This window comes from Bos indicus, chromosome 9, assembly GCF_029378745.1.
Source record: "Bos indicus isolate NIAB-ARS_2022 breed Sahiwal x Tharparkar chromosome 9, NIAB-ARS_B.indTharparkar_mat_pri_1.0, whole genome shotgun sequence".
NCBI lineage: Eukaryota > Metazoa > Chordata > Mammalia > Artiodactyla > Bovidae > Bos > Bos indicus.
The window spans coordinates 76,003,490-76,012,338 of NC_091768.1; the positions used below are offsets into that span (position 1 = coordinate 76,003,490).

At 43.8% G+C, this 8,849-nt stretch overlaps 1 pseudogene; it reads right to left on the minus strand.

The window, feature by feature from the left end:
• Nucleotides 1-7,241: 7,241 nt before the first annotated feature.
• Nucleotides 7,242-7,335, minus strand: LOC139185063 (U6 spliceosomal RNA; annotated as a pseudogene).
• Nucleotides 7,336-8,849: the final 1,514 nt, after the last annotated feature.

The window sequence follows — 8,849 nt, forward strand, 5'->3', positions numbered from 1 at the left end:
CACACAGGGCATAAATGAAGCCAGGAGTGAAAATGGTGTCCAAATATTCACACCAGAGCTCACAGTTGCCTCCCTCTGCCATGGGACTAAACATTGTATATTTTTTGCAAGGACTTTCCTTAGTTTATAGATGGCCATCTTCTTGCTCTCATAGTGTTCTCCTTGTACATTAGTACAAATTCCCCTTTATTAGAGAACACCGGTCTTATTAGATTGCTAGTCATTCAATCATGGAGCCATCCCTTAAAGACCTCACTTTACTTGATTGTCTCTGTGAAGACCCTGTTTCCAAATAAGTGCTCATTCCTTCTTTACTGGGGGAGTTAGGACTTCAACCTCTGAATTTTCATGAAATTGGGCAAGCAAATCCTACCATTTATTATGCTGCTGCTATTTAGATGCTAAGTTGTGTCCGACTCTTTTGCGACCCGGTGGAATGAAGCCCCCCAGGCTCCTCTGTCCATGGGATTCTCCAGGCAAGAATACTGGAATGGGTTACCATTTCCTACTCCAGGGGATCTTCCCAACCCAGGGATTGAACTGACGTTTCCTGCTTGTCAAGCAGATTCTTTACCACTGGGTCACCTGGGAAGACCCTCAACCTCTGTATTTTAGGGGGATGCAATTCAACCCATAACACATTGCTTCTGATAGAACAAACTCAGAGCTCGTTGTCTTGCTTTGTGTTTTGTTTTAATGTCACAATATCTTGCTTTGGGATTTCACAGGGTCTTAGGATGAGCATTTAAACATCAGTTACTGCATAGAGCACCCCCCGTCACACAGGCTAAGGGATCACTAGGATTCTCTGAGAGGCAGCTTGCTGCCCCTTGGATGAATGAAGCTCTGAGTGCATGCCCACGTGCTAAGTCATTTCAGTCATGTCTGACTCTTTGCCACCCCATGGACTGTAGCCCACTAGGTTCCTCTATTTGTGGGATTCTCCTAGCAAGAATACTAGAGTGGGTTGCCATGCCTTCCTCCAGGGAATCTTCCTGATCCAGGAATCAAACCCGTGTCTCTTATATCTCCTGCATTGGCAAGCAGGTTCTTGACCACTAGCACCACCTGGAAGTCTCTAAGCTCTGAAAGCAGCTGGTAATGGAGACTTTCTCAGATTTGTATCTCTTGTCTCTTCCTCTATAACTAACATACAATACTTTCTTCCTCAGTGTTTCCTAGCACTCTGTGGAGTTCATGGTCACTTCTCTATTCTAGTAGATGCCCAGCAGTGCTGCTCAATGCAATAATGTATCAGGATATCTGTAAAGTTGGGGTAAAGGCCCTTTCACACCATGGAGGGAAATGTCAGTCAAGAATCTGTCTGAAAATCCAGAAGACAGTGAAAGGTCTTTACCTTTTAAATTTTTCTTAGTGAAAATAATAAGACACCACAATCTACTCTTTGTGGCATTAATGGGTCAACATTTCTCCAGAAAAGCAAGGAGTGAAAACCAGACTTTTAGAGCCAAAAGGCTTTAAATGTCATCTCCTCCTTCATTTTCAGGAGAAAGAATAGAGATACAGAAAGATGAAGTCTCTTGGCTCCCAATCCAGTCATCTCTTTATTAGGCTTTCTTATTATTGTTAAACCCAAATTTAACTGCTTCAAGCACCACCTATGGTCAGGCTGTGAGAACACAGCACAGGTGCCTTTTATCTGAATCCCTCAAGACCACATGTGTTTATGAATTCAGGAAGTGTTCGGACTTCAGAAAGGCAATTTAACACACACACAATATACTCCATAATATCTTCAGTGGGGTTAGGACAGCACCTTCTAACCAAACACATTAATATTTCCTTAGTGGGCTGTGTGAGCATTCACATTACATATGCATACTCATATTGCTGCTGCTGCTAAGTCACTTCAGTTGTGTTTGACTCTGTGCGACCCCATAGACAGCAACCCACCAGGCTCCCCCATCCCTGGGATTCTCCAGGCATGAACACTGGAGTGGGTTGTCATTTCCTCCTCCAGTGCATGAAAGTGAAAAGTGAAAGTGAAGTTGCTCAGTTGTGTCCGACCCTCAGCGACCCCATGGACTGCAGCCTTCCAGGCTCCTCCGTCCATGGGATTTTCCAGGCAAGAGTACTGGAGTGGGATACTCATATTATGTGCAATTAATAAGAATCATACATAGCTTCATGGCACTTCATGGGCCAGATTTTGCCACCAAAGTAAGTTATGAAAACTTTTCAGTGTTCAGAGTTTTTCATGCTCTCTGTGTCTCAGGATTGGGAATAAGAGTTTGTCAGTTCCCCTTCCCTCAGAAGAGAGATTCTTGAGCTTGACTGTATGAAGGGACTACAGGAGGTGCCCCAGCCTACAACTATTGATTAAGATTCTTTGGGATGTAGCCTGGGAATCAGAATTTTTGATAAACAACCCAGCTGATACTGATGCAAATGGTGGGGGCTAGGGAGGAAACAAACTTCAAGGAACACTGCCTAGAGCACAGAGTCCGGGCATGGGAGACAGGTGGGAACCCCAGCTGCCTTATTTTCATCACATGCCTCTCCTGACACCTCCCTTTGACATCCGTTTGACCCTATAGTCAAGTTTCACAGAATTTTTCCATGACATTTTAATGGGAAGTGGGTGTCCAAAGGGTGTGTATATACAGATATTCAAAGGAATGAGAGAGAAAAACAAAGCTGAATGAGGAAGAAAAATCTCTGTTCTCAGAATGTTCACTGGATTACATCACATGTATTCATTCCTTATTTGAATGCCTTGCTGTGTATCAGACACCAATTCAGATGCGTGTACAACCACAGAATACTAACTAATGTTAGTATTATTATATTATTATTATTAATTCTCTTTCCCCACATCTCTTCTCAATATTGATTTTTCTGAGGGGTGGGCCATCAGCCACTGAAGCATATTGCACCCCTCCAGGCTATAGCTCCATCTGCTGGAATACAGGGCAATTAACCATTGCCCCACTGGTGCTTAATACAGATGATCCTGCACATATATCCCTGGCGGCCCAGATGGTAAATAATCCGCCTGCAGTGCGGGAGACCTGAGTTCACTCCCTGTGTTGGGAAGATTCCCCCCGGGGAAGAGAATGGCAACCCACTCCAGTATTCTTGCCTGGGAAATCCCATGGACAGAGGAGTCTGGCAGGTTACAGTCCGTGGGGTCACAAAGAGTTGGACACAACTGAGCAACTAACACCACATATATGAAATCATAATCATATGAAATCAAATCTGTATGACTGTGTCAGTTGTGCTGATGGAAGTTATTTGTTCTCTGTAGGTGAGTGTATGACAGAATTATCTGTGTAACCCCATCGGAGAGCATTAGACTAATCTATTGATACCCAGTTGAGAAGGCTTTAGTGTAAATAGGTTAACCTCCCTAATATAGCCTGCACTTGCTGGGGATGAAGAATTGACCTTCCTTGCAAATGCCTTCCTCTAAGCTTGGTCTGCTGAGAAAAGCCCCAGGATGGCTATTAAGGCCCCTGGGTGTTGACTCTAAGTAAGGAGCTAGGCATGGAGCCCAGGTGACCACAGAAGCTTATTAATGGGCTCTCTGGGTTTAGCAGTCCCTCTGGGCAGTCTGAAGTTGTTTTGTGATCTCTGATTTACCCCCTCATCTGTCTCCCCTTTCCCCTATAATTTTCCCCACACTACCCATTTCTCCCTAAATTCCCTTTTCCATTTCAGTCATCAAAGCTCACTCTCTCAAGTCTCTTCCTTTGAGGCTCTGTACCTCTCGATTTCACTCTCTAGGCTTCCCAGGTAGCTCAGTGGTAAAGAATCTGCCTGCCTATGCAGGAGACACAGGAGACTTAGCTTTGATCCCTGGGTCGGGAAGATCCCCTGGAGTAGGAAATGACAACCCACTCCAGTATTCTTGTCTGGAAAATTCCATGGACAGAGGAGCTTGGCGGGCTACAGTCCATGGGATTGCAGAGTCAGACACGACTAATCGCAACTGAGCACAGTCAGCTGACATGTGGAGCTCTGATCGTCTCTGCAGAGCTTTCTATGTGGCTTTCTGACTGGGACAGGATCTCTGTTGGAAGGTGTGTGTCTCTGCAGGAGGGAGTGGAGGTGGGCAGGTGACATTTAGATACATCAGTGCTCACAGGTGGGTATGTAACTGAAGCTAAATTTTAGACTGAATGGCTTCTATGAAAATGGAGGATTGAGATCGGGGATACGAGGAAAGAGGGTAGGGAGGAAGAATGAATGTTTGAGAAGGTTGGAATGGCCATGACCCATGGATGGGCCCATGAGCTGACTAGAACGGCGCTAGCTCTCTCTGTGACATCATCTCCAGGAGAGCAAGGACTTCACCTATAGGTTTTCTGGAGTCTCCTCAGTAGTTGAGGAGGGCCTGACAGGCAGCAAATGCCAGATATTTGTTGAACGAGTGAATGTTATTGTTGTGAGATTGCTGTTGCCTAAAACTGCCATGCAAGTACTTAGAAGTTTGTCAGCTGAGCAGTGTCTTTTAGACAACAAACATTTAGGAATGGCTGGAAATAGTTTGGGGAAGTAAAAATGAGCCCATTAAAGTTGGCCTTGAAGGACAGACTAGGAGTTTTGAGGTGGAAGAAGAGGTTGCAGTAATTCTGGTTACAGGGAGGGGGCATTTTAGGAGCCAGACTCTATGGGACTCTTCACAAATCCTGCATCAGTCATCACAGCTCATCTCCTTTCTAACTGGGGAAACTGGGGCAAGAGGCCCTTGTCAAATCTCTGAAATCTTTTCCTTGGCTGACTTATAAGTGATCAATGTTGGGGCATTCAGACCTGAGGGCTTCTCTTTTTTCTGCTCCATGCCAATGACCCTAAACACCATATATATGCAGATAATCCCATTTTTTAATCTCTCATCCACATTTGGGTACTCAACTGTCTAAGTGACCTCTAGATTTGGCTGTGTGCTTGCCTTTTTTTTTTTTTTACAATCAAACTGGAACTCTTGATTTCATGTGCCATTTCTTTTTCTCAAAACCTGCTTCTACTCCAATCATCCCATCTCAGTTCCTGGCCCTGGCATTCACCCAGAGGCTTAAGCTAGAAACCTCTTTTTACAGATATTTTTTATATGGGCTATTAATAAACTCTCTATTGTTAAAATACGGCTTCATTTTATGTTTTGGTTTTATGGCCACAAGATACGTGGGATCTTAGGTCTCCAAGCAGGGATGGAACCCCTGGCCCCACTCCTGCATTGGAAGACAAAATCCTAACCACAAGACCATGAAGGAAGTCCCTAGAAACCTCTTTAAATCCTCCCTTTTCCTCACTTTCCTCCACATCCATGAGCAAGTCACAAAGGCTCTGTCTCAAAAACAGCCTCTTCATCTCTTCACTGGTGTGCATTCCACCTGCTCCTCGAGCCCAACCTCCATCCTCTCCTGCCCTGACTCTTACAGTAGCTGCCCAGCTGGTCTCCCAGGTTCACCTCTGCACCCTCACCAGCCTTACATCACACTAAGCTAGAATGATGTTTGAAATTTTAATTCAGATTTGTCTTTGCACTATTCTCATTCCATCCAGTCTTCCCATTGCATGGAATAAGCTCCAAATTTCCTTGCCATTGTGCAGAGCATTTTCCATCTGCGGCCTCTTTCCACCTCACTCCCCTTAACTCCCCTACTCCCTTTCCAGCTCCTGCTTGTTCTGAAGCCTCTGCACTCTCCCTTCCATCCTTTCTTGGTTGAATCCTTTCTCACCCTGAACCTCTCAGCTTAAATGTCACCTAGTTAGAGACGCCTTTTTTTTTTTTTCTTTAAAGGAATTTTTTCTTTTTTTAACTCATTAGGTCTTTTTTAAACTTAGAATTGCAGCCATGAAATTAAAAGACGCTTACTCCTTGGAAGGAAAGTTATGACCAACCTACATAGCATATTCAAAAGCAGAGACATTACTTTGCCAACAAAGATCCGTCTAGTCAAGGCTATGGTTTTTCCTGTGGTCATGTATGGATGTGAGAGTTGGACTGTGAAGAAGGCTGAGTGCCAAAGAATTGATGCTCTTGAACTGTGGTGTTGGAGAAGACTCTTGAGAGTCCCTTGGACTGCAAGGAGATCCAACCAGTCCATTATGAAGGAGATCAGCCCTGGGATTTCTTTGGAGGGAATGATGCTGAAGGTGAAACTCCAGTACTTTGGCCATCTCATGTGAAGAGCTGACTCATTGGAAAAGACTCTGATGCTGGGAGGGATTGAGGGCAGGAGGAGAAGGGGACACCAGAGGATGAGATGGCTGGATGGCATCACTGACTCGATGGACGTGAGTCTGAGTGAACTCCGGGAGTTTGTGATGGACAGGGAGGCCTGGCGTGCTATGATTCATGGGGTGGCAAAGAGTTGGACACGACTGAGCGACTGAACTGAACTGATCGTTAATTAACAATGTGCTGCTACTTTCAGGCGTGCGTACATGCTAAGTCACTTCAGTTGTGTCCAACACTTTTCAACCCTTGGACTGTAGCCCGACAGGCTCCTCTGTCCATGGGATTCTCCAGGCAAGAATACTGGAGTGGGTTGTCGTTTCCTCCTCCAGGGGATCTTCCTAACCCAGGGATCAAACCCACATCTCTTGCATCTTCTGCGTTACAGGCGGATTCTTTACCCACTGAGACACCTGGGAAGCCCTAGTTTCAGATGTACAGCAAGCTGATTCAGTTATACATATACATGTGTCTATTCTTTTCCAAATTCCTTTCATATTTAGGTTGTTACATAATATTGAGCAGAGTTTTCTGTGCTATGCAGTAGGTCCTTGTTGGTTATCCATTTTAAATGTATGCCTTTTAAAATCAATCCAAAGTAGTCCAAACCACCTATTACTTTCTCACACAAGACTCTACTGTTTACTTCTCAGGACTTTTCACAGTCTATGATTATTTTATTTGCTGATTTTGTTGTCCCCAATTAGGATGTAACTTACATAAGATCAAGGACCCTGTCTTACACAGTGGAGGATCTCAACCTCTTAGAAAAGTATCTGGTGCAGACTTGGCACTCAGTAAACATTTCCTGAAAAGATGGATGAGCTTCTGGGGGCCTCCTTTTCTTTTCAAGTTTATTTATTTTTAATTTAAGGATAAATGCTTTATAGTATTGTGTTTCTGCCAAACATTAACATGAATCAGCCATAGGTATATGTATGTCCCCTCCCTCTTGAAACTCCTTTGCAGCTCCCTCCCCATCCCACCCCTCTAGGTGGTTACAGAGCCCTAGTTTGAGTTCCCTGAGTCATACAAAAATATGGAATGCTTCGTGAATTTGCATAGGGGCCATGCTAGTTTTCTCTGTATCGTTCCAATTTTAGTATATGTGCTGCTGAAATGAGCATCCTCATTTTCTTATTCTGTGACCTAAAGGTAAAAGATACAGGCCTGTTTCATAGAGTTGTTATGAGGATTAAATGTGAAAAAATTCTAAGAGATCAATAAATGTTAGCCACTATGATTATTACCAATACCACTTCTAGTAATAGTCATACTAGTAGTACCACTATTCTTTCAACAGCCCTTATGAGGCCGCTAAAATTATCTAGAATTTACAAATAAGGAAATGAAGATTAGAGATTCAAATAGCTAGGTTGAGATCACTTAGTATGCCTTAGAGCTTGAATTTTAAGAGTGAGGAGTTGGAAATGACTGAAGAGCTCATTTCTTAGTGATTCGAAGAGAGGTGTTTCCGATGGCATTACCAAGCTTTGGACAGAGGGACTCTAAAGGGAAGAGATATGTTATGCTGAGCAGGTATCTGGATATCCAAGGTTTGATGCCTAGTGAACTATCGGGGATAGAAGTCTCACTCACGTGAGAGGTCAGCAGTTTTAGATTTGTGTATCCAAGAACATAACCTCTCCATTGTGATCGTGATACCATTATCTAGAAAGCTGTTCATTTAGTGTTGGCAGAAACACACATATACGTACTCCTTGAGGTCAAAAGAGAGTTGCAGCTCCTCAGATGGGCCCCTCTCTCTTACCCACCCTGCCCCCTACTGGAATTCCCTTCTGTGTTTTCTAATCCTAGATCCTTCCTCACAGCATCCTGTATCTGTTTTGGAGGCTTACTTTGTGGGCCTCAAGCATTAACTTCAGGACCCAGAAGCAGGCCTTTGAGGTCTGATGTTGTATTATGCTTGGGTGATGTGAATTTTTTGGCATAAAAAAACAAAGTAGGATACCAAAAACTCTTTCTCTTCTTATACTGATGTCTTTAAAAATAGCTAAAATTGGTCTAGCACTTACCATATGCCAGGGACTATTCTAAGTACTTTAGATGAATATATAAAATGTTTGTTTTAGGGAATCAGGAAAAGAAGAGTGATGAATAGAAGAGACAGAACAAAGACTATAAGGCTGATGGATAAAGAAGATGGATAAGGCATTGTTTTATGGCTCATAGTAAAGAATCTGCCTGCAGTGTGGGAGACCTGGGTTCAATCTCTGGTTTGGGAAGATCCCCTGGAGAAGAGAACTGGCTACCCACTCCATTATTCTGGTCTAGAGAATTCCATACGTACACACATACAGGTCAAAAAACATATATAACCAACATCCCAAAGACCCATCCTGTGATCCCTCCCTTCCCTGAGACAGAGACTATCAGGCCCAAGTTTCTCATAACCTCCATGCTATCCTGTCTCTTTGGCGGCTTCAAACACAAAAGCCATTGAATATTAGGGACTTGGGCATTGTCTAATCGACATGCCTCCCCCTTGTTTTGAGTTCAGAGGGGAAATGACTTGTTCAAGATCACACAGAGAGTTACAGAATCTGAATCTCCTCTTTCTACTGGTCCATGGGGTCACAAAGAGTTGGACACAACTGAGCGACTTTCACTTCCACACACT